A 23888-nucleotide genomic window follows, 5' to 3' on the forward strand; every position below is an offset into this window, starting at 1 on the left:
CAGCCACTACATTCCCTTAATCCCATAACCTTTTTTAACCTTTCTCTTGAATACTTTTATTGTTGTTTTTTATGGTTGTTACGGTAGGCTAAGAAGCCTTCCGCATCCTTGGATTTGGCGGGTGGTCTATTCATTCTTGAGAAGCGCCTGGGTTAAAGGTTTGGTAGAGGTCCTTTAGTAGGGGTTGCAACCCCGTGTACTTTGGCACCTTTGGGTTGATTCAGCCTCCAAGAGGAACGCTGCGCTCAGTAAGGAAGACGAACTTTAAATAAAGAGGCAGAGTAACGGTTCTATTCGACTTCCTTACCAGGTACTTATTATTTCATTGTTATTTGAGATAACTGTTATATGAAATATGGGATACTTAGCTATCCTTTAATCTTGTACACTGGTTTTCACCCACCTCCCTGGGTGTGAATCAGCTACATGATTATCGGGTAAGTTTAATATTGAAAAATGTTATTTTTATTAATAAAATAAATTTTTGAATATACTTACCCGATAATCATGATTTAATCGACCCTCCCTTTCCTCCCCAGAGAGAACCAGTGGACCGAGGAATAATTGAGGAGGTGTCAACAACAAATGATTGAGTACCTGGCCACAGGTGGCGCTGGTAAGTACACCCCCTTCTAGTATTGTGATAGCTGGCGTATCCCTCCATAGAATTCTGTCGGGCAACGGAGTTGACAGCTACATGATTATCGGGTAAGTATATTCAAAAATTTATTTTATTAATAAAAATAACATTTTTGAATATACTTACCCGGTGAATATAAATTAAACGACCCTCCCTTCCTCCCCAATAGAGACGCAGTGGGATGAGGAGAAAATTGAGTCTTTGTTTACATGGAGTTTGGTATCTGGCCGACAGTTGGCGCTGATGGGCACACCCGCAACCTGTATAGCGATCGCTAGCGAGTTTTTTTGTACAGTTTTTTGTCTGTCGAGCAACAGAGTTGCAGCTATATATTCACCGGGTAAGTATATTCAAAAATTTATTTTATAATTAAAATATCATAATTGTTAAATTTTCAAAATGAAATCTTGTAATTGGTACCAACACCCCGCATAGTATTCCAAAGTAGATTTACCATTTGGCAGCAAATGTACGCAGTAATACAATAGTAATAAATTGGCAAAACATGTTGTGAAAACCTAAAAATTTTGCTTGTACTGTACATGATGCAAAAACAAAAATGGTCCAAGTCAATTAGAATAATTGTTTAAATTTTTTTTAGGAATGTGCATGCTTCTTGCAGAAATGGTATTTTACTAGAAAATACCAGGCAGAAGTGTTGGTTATATTACCTTCATAAAAGGGTGCCAATTGAATATGCATTTTTGAGAACTCCCACAATTGGGCTAGGAGATTTTAATAAATTGTTATAAATAGGTTCTGACTTGATCAAGAGCTTAATAAATAATCATAAAGTATAATAAACTGTATTCATTCCTCTAGGTTCTTAGATTTGTTTGACACATATGTATTGTTTTATATACAGTATATAATATTTTAGGAATAAGTACCTAAAAATCAGATATAGAATTATTAAATAATACTGTATATTGTAACTTCCCTTAGACATGGATTTCAACTTCCCTCAAAGGACAAATGATGAATTGCCACCCTGCTTCATAATATCTATGTCTATGTATTTGCAGATGCCTACAGTTGATTAGAGTTGTCAATATTAAATGTCTTCTTGATAAAAAGTACAAAATATGTAAACAGCTGTTGTGGAGTATGCAGTCTTTACTTTTCTTGCAAGAACTATGTGACTCCAGATTCCCCAAGACTCAATAAAAATGCATGTCCAGATCAAAATCTTGCAGGTGTGGATGAATATGTTATTGCTATAATATAAAGACGTTGTTATACAGTGAGCCATCGCTACTTCGCGGTTCGACCATCGCGGATTCACCACTTCGCGGGTTTTTTTCATAACCCATATATATATACATATCGCGGAGTTTCCGGAAATTTCAAAAATACCGCGATATCTGAAGACTCCAAATACGATATTTCGTTACCTGTAATTCCATTAATACTGTAATTAGTAATATCTGCTCTTACTGATTGTTCATTGCATTACATATGACATATAATTCAGCACAGAAAGAAATAAAACACGAAAAGAGAATGTGATCATACGATAATTCAGTACTGTATACAGTACGTAGCAAAATTAAATCGAACATGAACGCAAATCAGATGCAGTCATACCATATTAGAATGGTGTAAGGCTGCTGATGGCTACTACTGTACTACAAATGTAATGGATGTGCTTCTTTTCCATGAATCTTTTGTATGTATACGTACGTAGTACTGCATCCAATAATATTCTTTGTTGCAAAAATCACATCTCGAATAAGTGTACGAGAGAGAGAGAGAGAGAGAGAGAGAGAGAGAGAGAGAGAGAGAGAGAGAGAGAGAGAGACATCCTACAACAAAACAAGCGTAAAATAGCGTACGTAAAGCTGTATTATTATTATTGTTATTATTATTGTTGTTGTTGTTATTAGAATTATTATTATTATTATTATTATTATTATTATTATTATTATTATTATTATTATTATTTATTATCATTATTATTATTATTATTACTGTACAGTATACGTAGGGTATCTTGTACTTTGAATTGGTAACCTACGTAGCATATAAGACGGGTTGTGATTGATGTTCAAGCGCTGATAGATGACGAATCAGAACCCAAATTTTGTTATCTAGCCTGTGATTGGTGTTTTGCCCGCATCTCCAACTTTCAGCATCTACGTATTCGCGGTCACTTTCTCTCCCGCTGTATCGCTGTGTAGACGTTGTTAAGTTATTGTGAACTTTAATCTGTGCTGTGCGTGACTGTTTTAAGTGTAACTTTTTGTTGAACTTTCTGTTAAACCCTACTGTACAATGCCTCCCAAGCGTTCTGCTTCTACTAAGGCTGGTAGTGAGCCTAAACGCCACCGAAGGATGATGACGATTGCTGAGAAGGTGACGCTTCTCGATATGTTAAAAGACGGTAGAAGTTACGCGTCCGCAGCCCGCCATTTTGGAATCAACGAATCCACCGTTCGCTATATCAAGAAGGACGAGGCGAACATTAGAAAGACGGCTACCAACACCTTTAGCAGATCAGCGAAGCGAGTCGTTACCACGCGTAATAAAACGATCGTACGCATGGAAGGTGCTTTAGCAGTGTGGATTGCCGACTGCCAGAAGAAGAACATAGCCTTGGATACGAACACCATCCGAACCAAGGCTTTGAGCTTGTATGAGAATTTTGTGGCAAAGGAACCTCAAGACGACGATGGCGACCATGCTGAAGAAGATGATGATGTAGATGAACCTCAACCAGGGACATCCACTGATTCCCAGCGTCAGAAACAACGTTTTTCCGCCAGCCAAGGATGGTTCGCGAAGTTTCAGAGACGCTTCGCCCTGAAAAGCGTTTCCCTGCATGGCGAGGCTGCTTCCGCTGACACTGCCGCTGCTGAAACTTACGTGAACCAGACGTTCAAAAATATTATCGCCGAAGGTGGATACAAGCCGGAACAAGTGTTTAATATGGATGAGACCGGCTTGTTTTGGAAGAGAATGCCATCGCGAACTTTCCTGTTCAAAGAAGAAGCCAAAGCCTCTGGCTTTAAAGCATTCAAGGATCTCGTTACCCCCGTGATGTGTGGCAATGCTGCTGGATTTTTGCTAAAGCCGGGGCTTATTTACAAGTCGAAAAATCCTCGCGCTTTGAAAAATAAGAATAATTATCTCCTTCCCGTGTACTGGAGGCATAATCCAAAAGCATGGATTACGAAGATGCTGACCTCCAACTGGTTCCACCAGTGTTTCATCCCGCAAGTCAGCAAATATCTCGTAGAGAAGGGCTTGCCATTCAAGATCCTTCTCCTTATGGATAACGCTGGTGGACATGCAACTGATCTGTCGCATGAGGGCATTCAGGTTGAGTTCCTGCCACCCAACACCACGTCATTAATTCAACCGATGGACCAGGGGGTTATCAGGGCGTTCAAGGCCCTCTACACGAAGAATACCTTGGCGGACCTCGTTGCGTGTGTGAATGCTGCCCAAGATGATGAGGATGAAGATTTTAACTTGAAGGCGTACTGGCGGCAGTACACCATAGCCACGTGCCTGCAGAACATTCAGAAGGCACTGCAAGAAATGAAACCTGCAACCGTGAATGCGAGCTGGAAGAAGTTGTGGCCCCAGATTGTTTACGACGACGAGGGATTTACTCCGTCTGAAATCCAACACTCTGCAATACGCAAATCTGTGCAGTTGCCTGCGATAATTGGAGGTGACGGGTTTGGCGACATGACGACTGAAAACGTCGACGAGTTGTTGGACTGCCATTCCCAGCCGCTAACTGACGCAGACCTAGAAGACCTGACGAAATCGGCCAGTGAAGAAGAGAGTGAAACGCAGGAAGAGACCCAAGAAAATGTTGAAGAAACGGGCTTAACATTAGAATGGCTTGCCAAGGCCTGCAACCATGCGAAGGAGTTGAAAGAAATGTTGCAAGAGTGGGACGAGGATATGGTTTGGTCTATGCAATTCTGCAACAAGATAGATGAAGACATGACTCCCTACAGGATGCTCTTAGAGCGAAAAAAGAAGCAGCGGCAACAACTTCCGATCACAATGTTCTCCCAGCCTCGCAAAAAAGAGCCAGTTCCTCCTGCTAGTACGCCTTCGGAAGAAATTGAAGAAGTTTCCCAGGAAGAAGTTGAAGAGGTGTCCCAGGAAAAGACACCTCCGTCTGAAGAGACGTAAAATACTATCATTGGCTGCACAGTAGAAGACATCATCAGCTTCCTCATCATCATTTCTACTGTGCAGCAAATTCATCGCCATCATCATTCAAGTTTTTCTTGAACTTCTTTCGTGGTGAGTACAGTAACAATCTTTATTTTTTACTTTAATATTCTAACATTTTAATATTTGTGCCTGTTTTAGTTTAGTACTGTATGCATTAAGTTAAAGGGAAGGTTTCAAAAGTCTGAAGAGTATACATGTTGTAACCTATCATATTTTTTTTTTAATTTACATTCACGTACGTAAAACAATCTCTCTCTCTCTCTCTCTCTCTCTCTCGTAAATTGTTTTCCTGCTTTGCTACGTACAGTATGTACTGTATGATTTTATATAGATACGGTAAATAATATTTGTAATAACATATTTTCTAAAAGCTTTTACTGTAAATATCATTATTTATCACTTTCATCATGCGCGTTAAATGCCTTCTTTGTTTACCGAGCGTGGTTGTTTACTGAGCGTACTTTATGACGCCGTCGTTTCAGGCGGCGTCATAAAGAAAAACATTTCATTTGGAAGTCCTAAGAAAAATTAAGTAAAACATTGGTAATAACAAAATCAACATACTGTATAATCAATATAATCGATGCAAAAACTAACCTATACACAGATGTGTACACTAAATGCATTTGTTTCTTCATTATGATCAGAGAAACATAAACAAAACATTGGTTGCCATATTTTATCGTGCTTTTTGGCGTGTTTAGGAAACGCATGATATAAAATCGCCTTTAATATTTGTGCCTGTTTCAGTTTAAGGTACTGTAGTACATGCATTAAGTGTTCTGTACATTAAAGGGTAGTTTGTTAACAGTACTACGTACAAGGGAAGGTTTTAAAAGTCTGAATATACATGTTAAATAAATAGGTAAATATGGTGTCACTACTTCGCGGATTTTCACCTATCGCGGTCGGGTCTGGAACCTATCTACCGCGATAAACGAGGGTTCACTGTACAGTGGAACCTCTACATACGAATTTAATCCGTTCCAGAACCAACTTCGGATGTAGAAATTGATCGGATGTCGAAACGAATTTTCCCATAAGAATACATTGAAATAGGATTAATCCGTGGTTGAGCCCAAAAACCTATGATAACTTCTTAATAAACTGCTACACATAATTTTCCCATGAGAATAATGAACACTAAATTAGATAATAGACATGTCAATAAGAAGAATAGACATGTAAATAAGAAGAATTAGCAAAAAATGATAAATAAGAAACGGGTTTTTAGCGTCACTTTACCTTAGAAACTCCAGCGCAGGTGTTGTTCGTCTTCGCTACGCAGAGAGGAGAGAGGAGACGGACGGACGGCGAGGAGGTAGAGAGGTTAACTACGATAAACGTAACACTACCGTAACTTATTCTAATTTACACTAAGTGAACTTTAACATAACTTAGCTTATTTTTTTTTTATTTTTATATTTTATATTTTTTTTTACATTTTCTTTTTTTCTTTTTGATGATTACGTAATTTTAATCACTATCACTTACATTTAAAATTGACTGAATTTCTTTTGCTTCACTCTTTTCCGTTTTCTGTGTTTCACTTTCTTCCTCTTCACTCTTTGCCGTTTTCTTCGGTTCACTTACATCCTCTTCATCGCGAGTTCGCTTCGCAGTTTTTTTAAAGAAAGCATCGATAGATAATTGCTTCGTACGGCTTTTCAGAATGTTTCGAAAGTGCGTTAGGCAAACATCATCGAATTGAGAAACTACACGACAAACCTGCAATTTCTTTGGATGGTATTTGTCGATGAAGTCGACCACGTCTTGATATTTTCCTAACACCTCTTTTATTTGCGCTGAACCTAACACATGTTCTACCTCCTCGCTCTCTTCCTCGTCATCACTCATGTGCTCCGACATAGCATGGAGTTCCTTGAGCTCATCCGTCGTCAGTTCGTCGTGATGTTCGGCGACGAGTTCCGTAACGTCATCTGCGTCGACCTCCAGACCCATGGACTTGCCAAGGGAGACGATTTCCTCTACGGCTTCCGCTGCACCGACCACGGGATCAGGTTCGGGGTCAAAACCCTCGAAATCTCGGGGAGAAACTGCATCAGGCCACAGCTTCTTCCATGCAGAATTGAGGGTCCGTCGAGTTAATCCCACCCAAGCCTGATCAATGATCTTTAAGCAGTGCACGATATTGAAGTGGCCCCTCCAAAATTCACGCAAAGTTAAGTTGGTGCTTTGCGTGACATTAAAGCACTGCTTGAATAAGTGCTTGGTGTACAGCTTCTTAAAATTAGAGATGACTTGCTGGTCCATGGGCTGGAGGATAGAGGTGGTATTTGGTGGAAGATACAGCACCTTTATGAACTTGAATTCATCGAAGATATCATCTTCAAGTCCGGGGGGGGTGAGCGGGTGCATTGTCAAGGCATAGCAGGCACTTTAAAAGCAATTTCTGCTCATGAAGATACTTCTTCACAGAAGGACCGAAAACTTGGTTTACCCATTGCACAAAGAATTGCCTAGTGACCCAGGCCTTCGAGTTGGATCGCCAGAAAACATGAAGCTGATCCTTATCGACGTTACGTGCTTTAAAGGCCCTAGGGTTCTCTGAATGGTAAACAAGCAAGGGCTTAACTTTAAAGTCCCCGCTAGCGTTGGCACATAGAGCAAGAGTCAACCGATCCTTCATTGGCTTATGCCCAGGCAATTTCTTCTCTTCAGCAGTGATGTAGGTTCGACTCGGCATCTTCTTCCAAAACAGCCCAGTTTCATCACAATTGAACACCTGCTGCTCTACGTAGCCTTCTTCCTTTACGATATTTTCGAATTTCTTAACAAAGTCAGTTGCAGCCTTTGTGTCCGCACTAGCAGCCTCTCCGTGGCGAACAACTGAATGAATCCCGGACCGTTTCTTAAATTTCTCGAACCAGCCACGAGATGCCTTGAAATCATCTAAGGAAGGCTCGGTTGAACTCTCCCCAGCATCACCCACAGAGCTCTCCTCCTTCAAGTCCGTAAAGATGGCGTGCGCCTTCTCGCAGATAACGGTTTCGGTGATGGTGTCGCCAACGATCTCTCTATCCTTAATCCACACTAGTAGAAGTCGTTCCATCTCTTCTATGATAGGGGTACGGCGTTTGGAAATTATAGTGATCCCCTTAGAAGGTTTCACTGCTTTAATAGCTTCCTTCTGTTTAAGGATTGTCGAGATCGTCGACATATTACGGCCATACTGTTTAGCAAGTTCACTCACGCGGATGCCACGCTCATGTTTTTCAATAATTTCCTGCTTAATTTCTATAGAAAGCATTTCCTTCTTCCTTTTCTCACCACTACCACTACCACTGGCAAAACTAAGCCTTTTTGGACCCATGATTTACGTAAATTATCGTTAATGGATGCACGTAAAAAATCACGATTAATTCACAGTTAATATCACAACGCAAAGAGCACAACCGCACGAAGCCGACGAGAACAGAGGACTGACCCAAGCCGCACTAATTGAGCGTCCCTCCGAGGTCGATGTGCTGCCTTCTATCGGCGGAAATAAAAAACACTTCAGGCGCTATGAGCACCGACTACGCGTACGAGTATTGTTTACTTCGGGTGTCGAAAAAAACATTCGGGTGTAGAGTCGGAACGTGTTCGAATTGTACTTCGCGTGTCGAAAAATTCGGATACAACCGGTACGACGAAAATTGCTACTTCGTGTGTCGAAATAAAATTCGGGTGTAGAGTCAAAAATTTGCTCGAATTTTACTTCGGATGTTGGAAAATTCGGATGTAGATACGATCGGATGTAGAGGTTCCACTGTATACTGTAATTTGTTTTATAACACATTTTTATAGTACAGTATTATGGACTGAAACTGTTAGTTATACTAGTAACTCTTTCCCACTTTCACAGGTAATCCAAATGATATATCTGCAGCACCAGCAATAACATACAACTCTGAGTGCAGTACTGCAACATTTGAAAGCATTTTTGAAGAATCTGGCACAGGTACATTTCAGTTTGTAGTTTTGAAATCTAATTGTTTTGGTTGAATGACTTCTCTGTGGTTTGTTTCCTATTTGATTTGTGACGTCAATTTTTATTTGCTTTTTATGAAAATTAGATTTTTGGTTATACAGTATTCTGTAAAATACAGCATTGCATTTGTTATAAAAGGATACATTACTTTTACTACTTTGTTGTTGTACTTTTCTTAGTTTTATTAACAAATATTGCTTATCCTTTGCCTAATCAGCATGCAAGTTAGGTCTGCTTTTTCATTTTGATTTCATATTATTGGTTTTGATTATCCCATGCTTTGTTTGCTATTTAGATTCTGATATATGCATGTTTTGTTTGTATGACTCGTATGAATATTGCATGCAAATGAAGCATGTACCATTTCTTTTACTTTGTTTATGTTCTTTGCAAGAACATTTGTGTACAGTTGCTTAGGTATGTACAGTATACAATCATGAGCACAAACCCCAAAAAAGGAAAATAGTTACTGTATACTATATTGGTGAAATAATAAGATAATATGAGAATAAGTTTGTTTCATTCTAACTGCCCTCTCAATTTTAGATAAAGCTACTTAGCAATAATGTTACATTAACTGAAGGATTTTATTTTATGATTCAGAAATGCCTAATATATAAGTCATAAGCTATGATAGAGCCCTATAATCATGTTAACAAGCAATATTAATTGATTTAGTATTCAATAATTAATAAAGAGAAGTTTACTGCAGCATGAGAATAAATATTAACATTTAAATAAGCCGCGCTACGCCACAGCCGAGTTTTAGTTGAGGGCATGATTAATAGATGGCGCGCATTCTGACGGCTTGGATGATGTTTTTTTTTTTTAATGGTATTAATAGTCAGTTTCCCATCTTTCGTGTATTGTCTTTGAAGAAAACTCCTGAAAATTGGCTCTAATCCCACCAGCAAATAGGACAAGCGCTTCCAAAGCCTCTTGGCAAATAACGAAGCTTTTAGCCAATAAGAGACGGCAAAAGAAAAGTATGCCAAAGTTGAGGTCTCTGATTGGGCAAAGCACCAATTCCTCCAACTTGAATAACTCACTTGTGGTTCAAGAGGTGAAGACGAACGGTGGTCAAGGTGAGCTTGTGCTAAAAAATACGATGTATTTATTAATTTGTCTTTATATTATGCGCGATTTTTTTTTTATTTTCATAAACGGCAGAGGCTCGATTATAGTTTGAAGAATTATGTGAATGAACTGATGATATTGGAATAATAATTTTCAACAAAGACTGATAGCCGGTGATGTCTCGAAAGGTTTTGTTGGCCATTACACATTGAAGCATTTTTCCTTATAATTTTTTCTGAATATTCCGAGCTGCCGAAGACAAAGGTGTTAATTTTATCCAATGTAGGATCGTGAAACAGAATTGCAATGTCAATACCTCTAATAAGTAGTTGGCAATTATGAAAAAGGGCTCAACATGGCACTTTTGATGTAGACAAGCATCAAGGAATTGTGAGGGCATATGGGACAAAATATCAAATGTATTTTTAAATGTATTTTTTGACTTTTATGTATTAAAGGTGACGTTCAAAATAGTGCAAACCAAATGACATCTCAATTTTGCAATAATATATACATATTTTGCCTAATTTCTCATTCGAGTAGGCTTCGTAAATCTTATAAAAAGTACTTTATAGTTATACATACGCAGTATTAATACTAACACGTTAAACACGCTCTTTAGAATCTATACAACTATTTTTTGTAGAAATTATATGAAAGGTTTGCAAATACTTAAGCCGTCTCCGTTAACAATTTCGTTGGTCTTTAGGTTTTAAGTGTTAGTCACGCCCTTTCTCATATATTCAGTTATTTCGATACCTATAATAAATATGTTATAGCTTAATTGAATAATCAGCTTTAGTTGTAAGGACATTGGTTATTATAGAAAATACAGCATTAATAATGTTTTTTGTATTGAGAACTTTTATGCCAAGCCTTTCAGGTAAGATATAGGTAGTTAAAAGAATTGGAATTGTGATTATATTGAGAATATTTGCAAATTTTCAGTATGTGCGTTGTGTTATTTCCCCGACGGTAATTAACGTTCCCACGGCCTACATTGGCGTATCGTGTACTGTATGTGAATGCCGTGTAGTGATCCTTTAGTTGGTGTCACTCGGACAAGTTAACGAAAACGGGTTTGTCCAATTGTGAACTGTGGGAAAGGTTTGGCTCATAGATTTATTACCTTCACCAGAAGGTTATATTTTGATAGGCGTGTATTTATTTATTTGTTTGTTTGTGATTTGCAAAACTCAAAGACTATTTGACCGAATCCCACGAAATTTGGTCGGGCGATTTTCTATGATCCAAGGACAATTTGATTAGATTGTGGGAGTGATTGGGTTAAAAGTCAAGGTAACGAAAGGGTAAAAAGGGTATTTTTTGTTATAGCATGGTCATTTTTTTCCGATTTGCATGGAATTAGTGTCAAAGTGTGTATAATTCAATTACCTATCCTGTGATGTAGGGTTGGCGAAGGTATGCGCTCTACCGAGTACCCGTTCTAGTTTTTTTTATTTCTTTCGTGACTCAATTTCCGTAAGTGGAGATATTTATATTTGGTTGCATAAAGTGCTCTAAGTGCTTCGATAATGTGGTTTTAACAAACACGTAATACGCTGTATGATATGCTAAATACCTGAGTGTATACTGTACAATAAAATTATTTTGTAGTTCACATAGTGTGTAGGGTCCCCCTGTGTGATATGACCAGGAAAGCAGCCCTTAAAGTAAAATTAAGCAACAAAAGAGTAGAAGTTGATTTTCTATGGGTAAATTAATATTGAATGTTCAAAAATTAATTAGGAAGTATATGCACATATCTCTGCCTATGTGATTTCGCGTAGGCCTATGGCAACTGTGTTTTGGTGAGATCAGGACAGCCTTACTAAAGTGTCTTTTGATGCAAAGTGAGCTGGAATTTCAGATTTGATAGCAGAATCTATGGAAATTATGCAGGTGATTATAAAAAGAAAGTGTACTTCGGATTTCGTTCAATATATTTTCACTCGTTCACCCACTCATTCACTTGCTTGCTCACTTATTTTCTCACTTACTTACTGAACTTGCTTGCTTACTTACTTACTTAACTTGTTTGCTTGCTTGATTGCTTACTTCTTTAGTTACTTACTTGCTCACTTATTCTCTTGCTTGCTCACTTACTCGCTTGCTTGCTTGCTTGCCTTCCTGCTTGCTTCCCTGCTTGCTTGCCTGCCTGCCTGCCTGCCTGCCTGCCTGCCTGCTTGCTCACTCACTCACTCGCTTACTTACTTACTTACTTACTTATTGATTGCTCACTAACTTACTTACCCGCTCACTCACTTAACCTGCTTGCTTGTTTACCAGCTTATCTACTTATTTACTTCCTCACCGACTCACTCACTTACTTACTTCCTCACCCACCCACCCACTCACTCACTCACTCACTCACTCACTCACTCACTCACTTCCTGACCCACCCACCCTCTCACTCACTCACTTACTTACTTGATCACTTACTCACTTGATCACTTACTCACTCACTTAACTTGCTTGCTTACTTGCTTACTTACTCACTCGCTCACTTAACTTGCTTGCTCACTCACTCACTCACCTATTTATTCACTCACCTACTTACTTGCTTATTTACTTACTTACTGCTTTCCTGGTCCTATCACACAATGCAACACTACGCATCACAAGACCTACGAGATCAGTTTGCCTACTTATACGCTCTTAGGCATTTTGCGTATTATTGCGTAGAGAGCCCCCCCACCCCAACTTGCCCAAACTCGAAATATGAAAGAAAGCGTGTGTAAGAAGGGGTTATTTCAGCAACCTCAGGCTGGTTGAAATCATTTATAAAAATCTTGAATTTCAATAGCTCTATTACTAACAGATTGCGTAGCGACTCCAAGTTCATTACTTTCGCAGGAATGGTCAACTTTAGTCCCATTTGACTAATTTGTCGTGAAAATTTTAACGTGATCTTTATTCAGTCCTTAAACTAGTTGAAAACACCCTTTTTTCTCGAAAATACAATAATAAATCAACTCTGATCAAATTCATTTGAATGAAATAATTTCATAAGTTAAATTATTCTTAATGCAGTCGGTAGACAATGGCAATCACCTCATTAGTTATGGCATGATTAGATATTACAAGAGCTATTGGATCTTCGTTTGTTTTTTTGAACTGTCAAGCAAAGGTGGTTGTTACCCGCAGTTTTGCTCAAGGTGGGAAAACGGAGAAACACGCCTTCAGTGTTACGTAAATATAAAGGTCATTGTCAACCTACTTTGGCAGTATTTTATTTGATATAGCCGTAATAACGATAAATAGTTCTATATGCAAATTACTTCCTTTTTTTTTATTAAAACGGGTTATAAGTAATTATGTTGTCAATTACAATTATCTCTTGCGTAGATGTGATTAAAACTATTTTTGCTTCAGTGAGGAATTGAAGGTAAAGTTTTAATGTCTAGAGAAGACTTCTGTTTCAATTGTGTATCACCTTCATGAGGGAATTGGGAGCCGAAAAAGTCTGATTCATTATCGTAACATATTAAGAATTGAATGTGTATAAATGTAGTTCCCACTCCAATCAAGTTTGATACGGAGAGGGAAAGGAAAGTTGCTTTTAAATTTCTAGATATATTTGTGAAAAGTTAGCTCAGAAATATATGAATAGAAATATACGAAGAACTAGAGGGGCACTCATTAGAGTGCAGATATCCGCCGAGGCAGCTATAATTTTTCGACATTTTGCTCCACCTTGACCTTCACCTTTGACCTTAACATGCATTTTTTTTTATTTATTAGCTCAAGACAGATTGTACAGTTGCATTTTTTATGCTACATAAATAATATTAAGGTTGCTTACATTTTAACTCAGTGAATTCCATATTTGATACATCTTACTTCTGTTTAATCCCAAAGGTGTTTTATATTCTCCATTAATCATCCTTCGCTGCTCCGAAATATAACTTCGTTTAAAAAAAATTATCATAATTTCGTCTCTGATATTTACATCGTCCATGTCACAAATGTGGCCTCTGATCATGGACAATGTTACTATGTAAGTAGTGAACATAATGTTACAAATGTTATTTTTTATCCTACTTAACTTAGGAAATACAAAGAAAATAAGTTCAATATTTCTATTAAATTTTGTATCGCACAGATAGCCCATTAATTCCCTTATCCAGATTAGCAATTTTTTCGTTCTATCATTGTTCTGGATTTTCTTAGTAAAATATAAACCAAGTTTGAAGTGTCTGTGACAACGGTGTTCAAACTTATGGCTGATTACGTGAATTGGATATTTTGCTTGACTGTGACCTTGAACTTTGACCTTGACCTTCCAAAATTTAATCCTTTCTAGCTTTTCACATAGCAGTTAATCCTCAAATTTCATTGCCGTACGATTAAAATTGTGACTAGGAAGCTGTTCACAAACACAAACAAAGAAAACAAATACACAACAGGAGATTCAACATAACGTCCTTCCTACTTCATTGGCGGAGGGAACTATCGCATGCGAAATTTCTAGTTTCAATGGGTCTTATTTTGATTAGTTGAATTTGTTGGCAGAGAGAGGTCTCTTGAATAAAACCTGCGTCAATTGATAAATGTTACGTAAACTGCAATTCAAAAGTGTTCGTCAGATTCTAAACAGTTAGCATTAATTGGTGGGTATGCATGCAGTACCTAATCCAATCAACTTTGATACATAATGCACGCTTATTAATTTGTTACCTCCGCCAATGAAGTTGGAAGGAGGTTATGTTTTCTCCCCTTTTTGTATGTTTGTTTGTGAACAGCTTCCTAGTCCAAGTTTTCATCGTAGAGTAATGGAAGTTGCAGGGATTAGCTGTTATGCAAAAAGCTGGAAATGTTTTACATTTTTGGAAAGTCAAGGTCAAAGGTCAAGGTTACAGACACGCAAAACGTAAAATTCCCGTTATCAGCCATAAAGTTAGACATCGTCATCACACAGAATTCTAACTTTGTTCATATTTGAGTGTATGAAAATCCACGCCAATTAATACATGTCAAGGCCAAAGGTCAAGGTCAATTTAGAGCAAAAGGTCGAGAAATAAGCTGCCGTTTTGTAGGTCTGCACTACTGGGTGACCCTCTAGTTACTGTAATGAGTTGCTAATATGTCCAATGAGTTTAAACAGATATTACGTCGTAGAGGGCTACGGGTTGTTCCTTTCGCGCGGGGGAGGGGGGGGGGGGTGCTGCTACTCAGGTGAGGTGTGTGTGTTTTTGTGTGAAGGGGAAGAGGAAAAGGGGGGGGGGGGGTGTTCTCAGGACGAAATAGTTTGAGGATTCAGATATTCATATAGCTTCTCAGTACTTAATGGTTATGAAAAAAAAGGTATTTGCTTGGTAAACCTAATTTTAGATTCTGTGTTCTTGATGAATACTACTTTTATTGAATTGGCCTATGACCTTTTTATTCACAGCAATAGGAATATTACGAAGTGTATTACCTCTAAAATTCATAGATGGAAGAAAGCTAAAGTACATAGTTTACTTGATCGTATGTTAGGTTTCCCAGAAATATTTATACATAAGGAAAATTACTTCCCAAATCGCTAGAAATCACAATTGTTTTAAAATGTAATTTCTATGCATTAATTTTTGTGTATTGTGCAATTCGGTACTGAAGATTTCACTTTTTTAATATCTAGTTATTCATTCAATATTCTTCGTAATTATTACGATAGTGCTTTTATTGTATCAAAATTTCTTAATGATCTGAACATTCATGTGTTGAATATTGTGCCTATTAAATTAAGTAAATATTTTGGGGGATTTTACGAATGATTGGGCCAAGTCCGAAAGGAATTCTGGACCAAAGGCTGTGAGCCATTATGTCACCTCTACGACACTGCACGATTTCCTGTTCAGAAATGCCGTGCAATGCATCACGTTGGTGATTGAAATCTTCCTGTGAATGATGAGGGGCTAATAAGAAAATTTTGAAAGTCAGTATCGTAGAACCCATAAATTTTCATGGAATTTTTCAAATTTTCGTGGAATTTTGCCAGTATTCTTGAAATTTTGTAAATCTTCGTGCCGTTTGTTAAATTTTCGTGCAATTTAACCATTTTTTTTCGTTAAATTTTACCATTTTTCGTACAATTTTACCATTTTTCGTTCAATTTTGTCAATTTCCGTGCAAAACTGTATTTTCTCGGAACTTTGCCAATATTCGTGCAGTTTCCTGTCAATATTCGTGTAATTTTGCAAATGTTTGTGCTATTTTACCCATTTCCGCGCCATTTTACCAGTTTTCATGTCATTTTCAAAATTTGCATGCTATTTTGCCAATTCCCGTGCAACTTCCTGAAATTTTGACTTACTTGAAATAGAAGATAGTTACACAGTATAAAGTAAGGTTAGCGAGTCCCTTACGTGTTTTCAGTACAGGGTTCATAAGAATGGCGCAATACTCTTCAACTACCAGTTAAAAAAGAAAACTTTGGCCAGACATCTCATTGTAACCTTAGCGTGTATAACAATGACTTGGAGTAAGTGTAAAGGAATGATTGTCACTAGCAAAGCGAACCGAGGGCTCGAAAAACCTGTACATTTCTTAAATGAGTCTCTCTTCAGAGTTTATATAGGGCATATTTATTTTAGCTTTGTTATTGATCTTTGGTTATCTCAGTCCTTTTCCATTAATTAATTCATTAATTCTCATATGTAGTTTATTTCATTATTGCCTTTTCATCACTCGTCAATAACAGGATGCCAGAAAACCACAAATCAATCAATCAATCTTTTCCTCACTGGGCTGAGTTAGTCCTGTTGGAGTCTTTGTGTTTGTAGCATAATGCTTTTGCAACTAGGGTTGTTGCTTAGCTAATAATAATAATAATAATAATAATGATAACAATAATAATAATAATAATAATAATAATAATAATAATAATAATAATAACAATAATAATAATAATAATAATAATAATAATAATAATAATAATAATAATAATAATAATAATAATAGGCATTTAAACGTAAACATATGCATTCGATTGGATTAACAATTTATCGAGAGATTTGTGAAAATTTGTCTCTTGAAATATGTGAATGAAAATATTAAAAGAACCAGTGTATACGAACTATCTAGTTTTGATGGGACTTATTTTGATTTGGTGAATTTATTGACAAAGAGATGTCTCTCTAGATCTTATTTGGAGTATTCAGACCTTAATTATCCGGTTTGCTCGTTGAAATAGTGTACATCCCACCCTTGGAGACTTTGGGTTTCTCACATACTGCTTTATATATCTGTTTTTCGTATATCAAAAAAATAAAAAAAAATAAAAAAAAGGTTGCCTTTCACTCAGCTGACTTCTGGACACCATTAGGAAATATTCCAGCTTGAATCAGACGGTTATAATATGTTGCAATTAAATAATTATACGTAAACTGAAATCTGAAAATGGTCTACTAATTCTACAGTTAAAAGTCAGCATGATCACCAGACTGCGGTTCGAGTCCCACAAAAGCTCGTTAGTTCCTTTGGTCGCTGCAACCTCACCATCCTTGTGAGCTAACGGTTTTTGGAGAGCCTGTAAGTCTATCTACTGAGTCATCAGCAGCCATTTCCTTGCCCTCCTTGGTACTAGCGTGTGTGGAGAGGGGGCTTGGGCGCTGATCATTTGTATAAATGGTCATTCTCTAGTCTAGGGCATGGTCTTGCTTGATAGGCCAATGTCACTGTCCCTTGCCTCAGCCATTCATGAACGGCCTTTAAACCTTTAATATGGATTTTTGAAATGCCGTATTTCTTCGTTGTCCTTAAGCAAGATAAGGGGGAAGGGGGGGGGGGTTGATATTAAGAAGCCTAGTGTGGACCTCGTTAAATCAAACAAGACGTTTGCACTTGAAATTCGCTTGGATATTTACATTATTATAGGTGTTTGTTTGTTCGTAAATATTTCTTGGAAAAAGGCCATCATTGATACGATTAGTTTAGGAACATTCTTATTGGATTTTCAAAAGTTAATCACTTTTACGTAATAGTGACGTAATCATGACGCAACACAAAATTCACATCGTTAGTCAGCCAGTCAGGTCATTGTTAGCTGGTACATTTCCACTGGAAAGTACTACAAAGGGGAGTTCAATCTTTTTCGAAATTGTTTATATATATATATATATATATATATATATATATATATATATATATATATATATATTTATATATATATATATATATATATATATATATATATATATATATATATATATATATATTTATATATATATATATATATATACATATATATATATATATATATATATATATATATATATATATATATATATATATATACATATGTAAAAATCTATATATATATATATATATATATATATATATATATATATATGTGTGTGTGTGTATCTACATACATGTATATATATATATATATATATATATATATATATATATATATATATATATATATGTGTGTGTGTATCTACATACATGTATATATATATATATATATATATATATATATATATATATATATATATATATATATATATATATATATATATATATATATATATATATATATATATAGATATATATATATATATATATATATATATATATATATATATATATATATATATATATATATATATATACATATATATATATATATATATATATATATATGTATATATATATATATATATATATATATATATATATATATATATATATATATATATATATATATGTATATATATACATAAATATATATATATATATATATATATATATATATATATATATATATATATATATATATATATAATGTATATTTGTTCCGTAACTGAAATACAAACCACGCTATTTAGTATGAGCAATTACTTTCGGCGTAGCTGAAATGACGAGCCATTAGAATTTTAACAGGGTTTACGACCCCACCGCTAGTTAGCCGGGGGGGGAGGTAGCTTGCTACCTCCCCCCCCCCCATCTCACACACACCTGTGCTGAGTTCACTTTGCTCACGTCTCGGGTGCTAGACGGACGTGTCCACTGTCACCCTCACCTACACTGACAGCCATTAATCTTTGTTTGCTTTTTCTTTTTGACAGAGTGTTTGGAAGTTGGCTTCTGCGATGCAGAAGTGTCCCGGCTTACTTGACCGCCCTTGTGGAACTTATATGTCGACGGTCGACATGGATCCACACACCTTATGTTCTTTCTGTTGGGGCCAACGGTGTGATAGAGATAATGTATGTGGTGAGTGCAGGGAGTGGTCTACCTCCCAGTGGGAGAGGTTTTCCCGTCGGGATATTTCTCCTTCAAGGGCTTCCTTGAAGAGAGAAAATCCCAAGGACTCTTCCTCCGTAGCCCAAACCTCCTCCGAAACTCCCACTCGATCGGTTTCTTCCGAGAGGTCGTCGAGTGGTAGCGTAGGCCGCATTTCTGTTGACCGATCTCGGGGTTTGGGAGAGGGAGTTGCCTCCCATAGCGAGGCCGCATCTCCTCCTCCCCCGGGGGAGTATTTAAATGTATCATCTAAAGTAAATGTTTCTAATAATGATCTGTTACAGCTTTGGGCTTCCTTGGGGCTTTAGTGCTCGACCTCCAAGGAAGCCCTGTTTGACATAATCAGGTTAGGGGCAGCTGTCAAACAGTCGCCGACTTTAGCAGAGGTCAATCCTCTGTCTATCATCGACGGTGTTGTGGCAGAGGCTTCTGATGAGTTATTTCAAACCTCTGCTCCTGTAGTTGCTGATGTAGCTGAAGGCTTAGTTCCCCCTCCGAACATCCTTCGAGGGAGGAACTAAGTCCAACGGTCTCTCCTGCAGGTGATTCTCCCCCTTGGAGGAGTTCACTGACAGAGACTCCTCTTCGGAGGACTGCTGACGGTCAGCCTGTTGCCCCAAGAGGGCGTATAAGGCGTAAGGCTCGCCTTCCTCTCCGCCGTAGAGGCCTTCCTTCACCTCACAAGGGTGTTAGGACGCGCCTCTTCGGCTCATCATCGCCGCAATCCGCCGCAGAGAAACCTCGCCGTTGTTCACCGACCGTTCCAGCTGCATCCCTGGACCTCTCCGCAGATTGTTCGCGAACTCCTACTCCTGCCAGACCTGCTGACCTGCCGACCTGCCGTCGCCTTTCTTGGCTGCCGATGCGCTGTGGGAGCCCACGCATCCTATTATCAAACGGGCAACGGTCCCCTCGGGGCAAAAGGGACTTTCTCACATTGTGTCAAAGTACCTTAAGCGCCAGTTATCCCCTGCGCGCCGACGTTCTCCTGCTCTCCAGCACGCAATTGCGCGCAAGCGCTCTCCGGCTGCTGTTCCGGAGACAACGCACCAGCGACCACCAGTTCCAGAGACAACGCGCCAGCGCTCATCTGCGCGCCAACGATCTCCTGTGCGCCAGCGCTCACCTGCTCGCCAGCGCGCCACTGCGCGACCTCATCCTGATGCGCGCCATGCGCGCCCACAATCTCCTGTGCGCCGAAGATCTCCTACGCGCCAGCGCTTGCCTGCGTGCCAACGATCTCCTGTGCACCCACGATCTTCAGATCTGGGGGCAGGAGGGAATATACCTTCTTCCCTTGCTCGCCAGCACTCTCCAACGCGCCAGCAAACACCGACGCACCATCAGACCACGCCTGCTCGCCAACCTTCACCTACGCGCCATCGCGCGTAGTCATCTACGCGCCATCGCGCGTAGTCATCTACGCGCCATCGCGCGTAGTCATCTACGCGCCATCGCGCGTAGTCATCTACGCGCCATCGCGCGTAGTCATCTACGCGCCATCGCGAGCAGTCACCAACGCGCGCCCACGCGCGCCCTGCGCGTTTTCCAGTTGCAGATGTACGCCCCCTTGTGCGCAAGGGATATATCCCCTGCTCACGCGCCCAACGTTATCACCGTCACGGGCTCATGGGATCCTGTGCGTCCATGCGCACTTGAGCAATCGCCTCCGTGCACGCGAACGCTTGTCCAACCTACTGCGCGCACTTGGCATTCTCCAGAACGCGCCCCTGCACGCCATCGATCACCTGCGCCGCTGCGCGCTCCAACGCCTGCTTGCCATCACTCGCCCACGCGCCAACGCCCGCCCTCGCCTGCGCGCCACCGCTCGCCCACGTGCCAACACGCACCCGCGCCATCGCTCGCCCGCGCCCCATCGCTCGCCCGCGCGCCATCGCTCGCCCGCGCCCCATCGCTCGCCCGCGCGCCATCGCTCGCCTGCGCGCCCACACGCAAACTCACCATCGCCCTTACGCGCCCACACTCACCCGGGCGCCTGCGCGCGACCCAGGCAAAATCCCATCGCTCGAGTGCCAGCGCGACTGCCAGCGCGACCGCCAGCGCGATTCTCAGTGGGATTCCCAGCGCGATCCCAAGCGCAAGGCTGCAGGACCGCGTGCAACCAGGTTTTCGTCATCACGTTCACCCCCCCCCCCCCCGCAAGCGGAGACCAGCGCGCTCGCCGGAGGCCGGGAGAACGCTGGATAAGGCCAAGAACTTTCCTTCTTCTTCTTTTCAGGAAGACCCTGTTGTGGTTTCTACTCTTGGGGATTGAACGATCCCCTTCCCTCCAGAGGGAGTCTCTGACAGCGCTGCTGTCAGTAAGCAGCCGTGGTTTGGGTCCCTTGTCAGAGCTGTCATGCAGGCCTTTAAGCCCGCTTTCTCTGAGTTGGGCCTCAAATCAGCTGCAGTTTCGACCCCCCTTGAAGAGGGAGAGAGGAGTAGATGACGTGGTGACTTCTCCAAGGGCTAAGCTGGCTCCTCGGAAGTCTTTGAGGAAGGCTCCCCCCCCCCCCAGACTTTCTCTCCTTCCCCTTCGGACGAGGATTTCCCGTGCTCAGGGGTTTCACATGAGGTGAGGCGTTCTCCCATCCAATGGGAGAAACCCCATCTCGCGTAGAGAAGTCTTCTCGCGTAGGGGTGGAGAAGAGCCTCCCGCCATCGCTGTTGGAGTCCTGTATCCCTCCCAGGAGGGAGTCGAAGGACTCTAAGACTGTCCCAAAGTCGTCCTCGAGGATGAGACCAGAGCCAGCCAAACGCGCGGAGAACGTCCACGAGTCCCCCCAAGAAGAGCCTTTGGGGACAGGAGACTTTGCTGCCAGCCCTACAGGAGGAGAGCTACAGGAGTCAGACCATGCGTTCTGGCAGGTTCTGACCCTGATGAGGAATCTCAACGGGTTCGCGGATCCTGAGAATCCCCCTCGAGAGGGCAAGGACACGATCCTGGACCGAGTCTTCGGCACTCAAAAACCCCCTAAGGATAGCGCGGCTTTGCCTTGGTCCCAAGGGGTTAAGAGTGCCAGAGATAAGGGTTCCCGCCTCCTCGTGTCCATCAGGGGAGGTACTTTGAGATCATGGAGGAGTCTTTTTTTAGTTCTTCCCTTACACCATTCTGTGGAAGAGCTTACCAGGGGAGTCCCTCTAGTGATACTCTCCAACCGGCATGTGTGTTTCTCGGCTACGGAGATCCTCAGTCAGGAGAAGGTGGCGAAGTGTGCCATGCAGGCAACTTCATGGCTGGACATCTGACTAGGGTCTCTCGGCATCCTGTTACAATCCGAGGACCTGTACAAGGAGAGTACCAGGAAGGCCCTGGAGACCTTCCTTCTTTCAGGCACTCATACCATCGAGTTTCTAGCCCACCAAGTCTCGAACTTGTGGGCTAATTCCATCTTGAAGCGTCGAGATGAGGTGTCTGGGAGATTCCACATGAAGGGCCCCAGCACCGAGGTCAGCAGGCTCAGACATTCTTCCATCTTGGGGAGGAATTTTTTTGAGCCTAAAGACGTGGAACAGGCGGCAGAGAGGTGGAGGAAGTCCAATCAGGACTCTCTCCTACATAGGGCTCTTACATCGAAGCCCTATAAACCTCCAGAACCTCAACAACCTCCCCTGTCCAAGACAACGAAACCGGCAGTGGCAGCAAAGACAACGGTGTCGAAGCCCTTTCCTGTCAAAGACAGGAAAAGCAAAAAGTCCTCCAGGGGAGGGAAAAATCCTAGAGAGAGTGGCCGAGGCCGCAAATGCTAGGATTGGCAGTCCCCCTGCATGTCCACCAGTGGGGGGATGCCTACAAACCTGCGCGATCAGGTGTCAGCAACTCGGGGCCGATTCCTGGACAATTTCCGTAATCAGTCAGGGATATCGCGTCCCATTCACAACATCTCTACCTCCCCTGACAGCGAATCCAGTGTCGTTGAGCTTCCTTGCCATTGGATCGGTAAGGGGTCAAGCCCTTTGGGCAGAAGTCGAGACCATGTTGAAGAAGGGCACTCTCTAAGAGGTCGTCGACTGGTCCCCAGGCTTCTTCAGTCGACTCTTTCTTGTAAGGAAGGCGTCTGGAGGCTGGAGACCAGTCATCGACCTCTCAGCTCTGAACAGGTTTGAAAAGCAGACCTCGTTCAGCATGGAGACGGCAGACATGGTCAGACTTGCAGTGAGACCGCAAGACTTCATGTATACCCTGGACCTGAAGGACTCGTACTTCCAGATCCCAGTCTATCCGTCTTCAAGAAAGTACTTAAGATTCAGCCTAGACAACAAGATCTACCAGTTCAAGGTACTATGTTTCGGTCTCTCCACAGCACCTCAGGTTTTCACCAGAGTGTTCACCCTGATATCATCGTGGGCACACAGGATCGGCATGCGTCTCCTCCGTTATCTGGACGACTGGCTGATCCTAGCAGACTCGGAGTCGACCCTTCTTCGACACTGAGAAAAACTTCTGGAACTTGCCAAGATCTGGGGATCATGGTAAATCTCGAGAAGTCTTCTCTGCTTCCTACTCAAAGACTGGTATATCTAGGCATTATCTTAGACACCAATCTCCACAAAGCCTTCCCATCAGAAGACAGGATAGCAAGGCTGAGGAGGGTCGCGAATCCTTTCCTCAGACGAGACTAACTCCCAGCCCAATCATGGTTACGTCTCCTTGGTCACGTCTCATCCTTGGCCCGTCTAGTTCCCAATGGTCGCCTCAGAATGAGATCTCTGCAATGGCGACTCAAGTCTCGGTGGAATCAA

General features: G+C 40.7%; 1 protein-coding gene across 3 annotated transcripts in view; it reads left to right on the forward strand.

Moving 5' to 3' along the window:
- The first annotated feature begins 9753 nt into the window (after positions 1 to 9753).
- The window catches only part of LOC137658289 (uncharacterized), a 143271-nt gene continuing 129136 nt past the window's right edge, over positions 9754 to 23888 (forward strand). Inside the window, exon 1 of one of the 3 annotated variants that reach the window (XM_068392963.1) lies at positions 9754 to 9919. The gene's annotated coding sequence lies outside the window, so the exon portion shown is untranslated. The remainder of the gene's footprint in view (positions 9920 to 23888) is intronic. The other 2 variants (XM_068392964.1, XM_068392962.1) reach the window with 2 other exon arrangements.

The sequence above is a fragment of the Palaemon carinicauda genome, chromosome 19 (assembly GCF_036898095.1).
Source record: "Palaemon carinicauda isolate YSFRI2023 chromosome 19, ASM3689809v2, whole genome shotgun sequence".
NCBI lineage: Eukaryota > Metazoa > Arthropoda > Malacostraca > Decapoda > Palaemonidae > Palaemon > Palaemon carinicauda.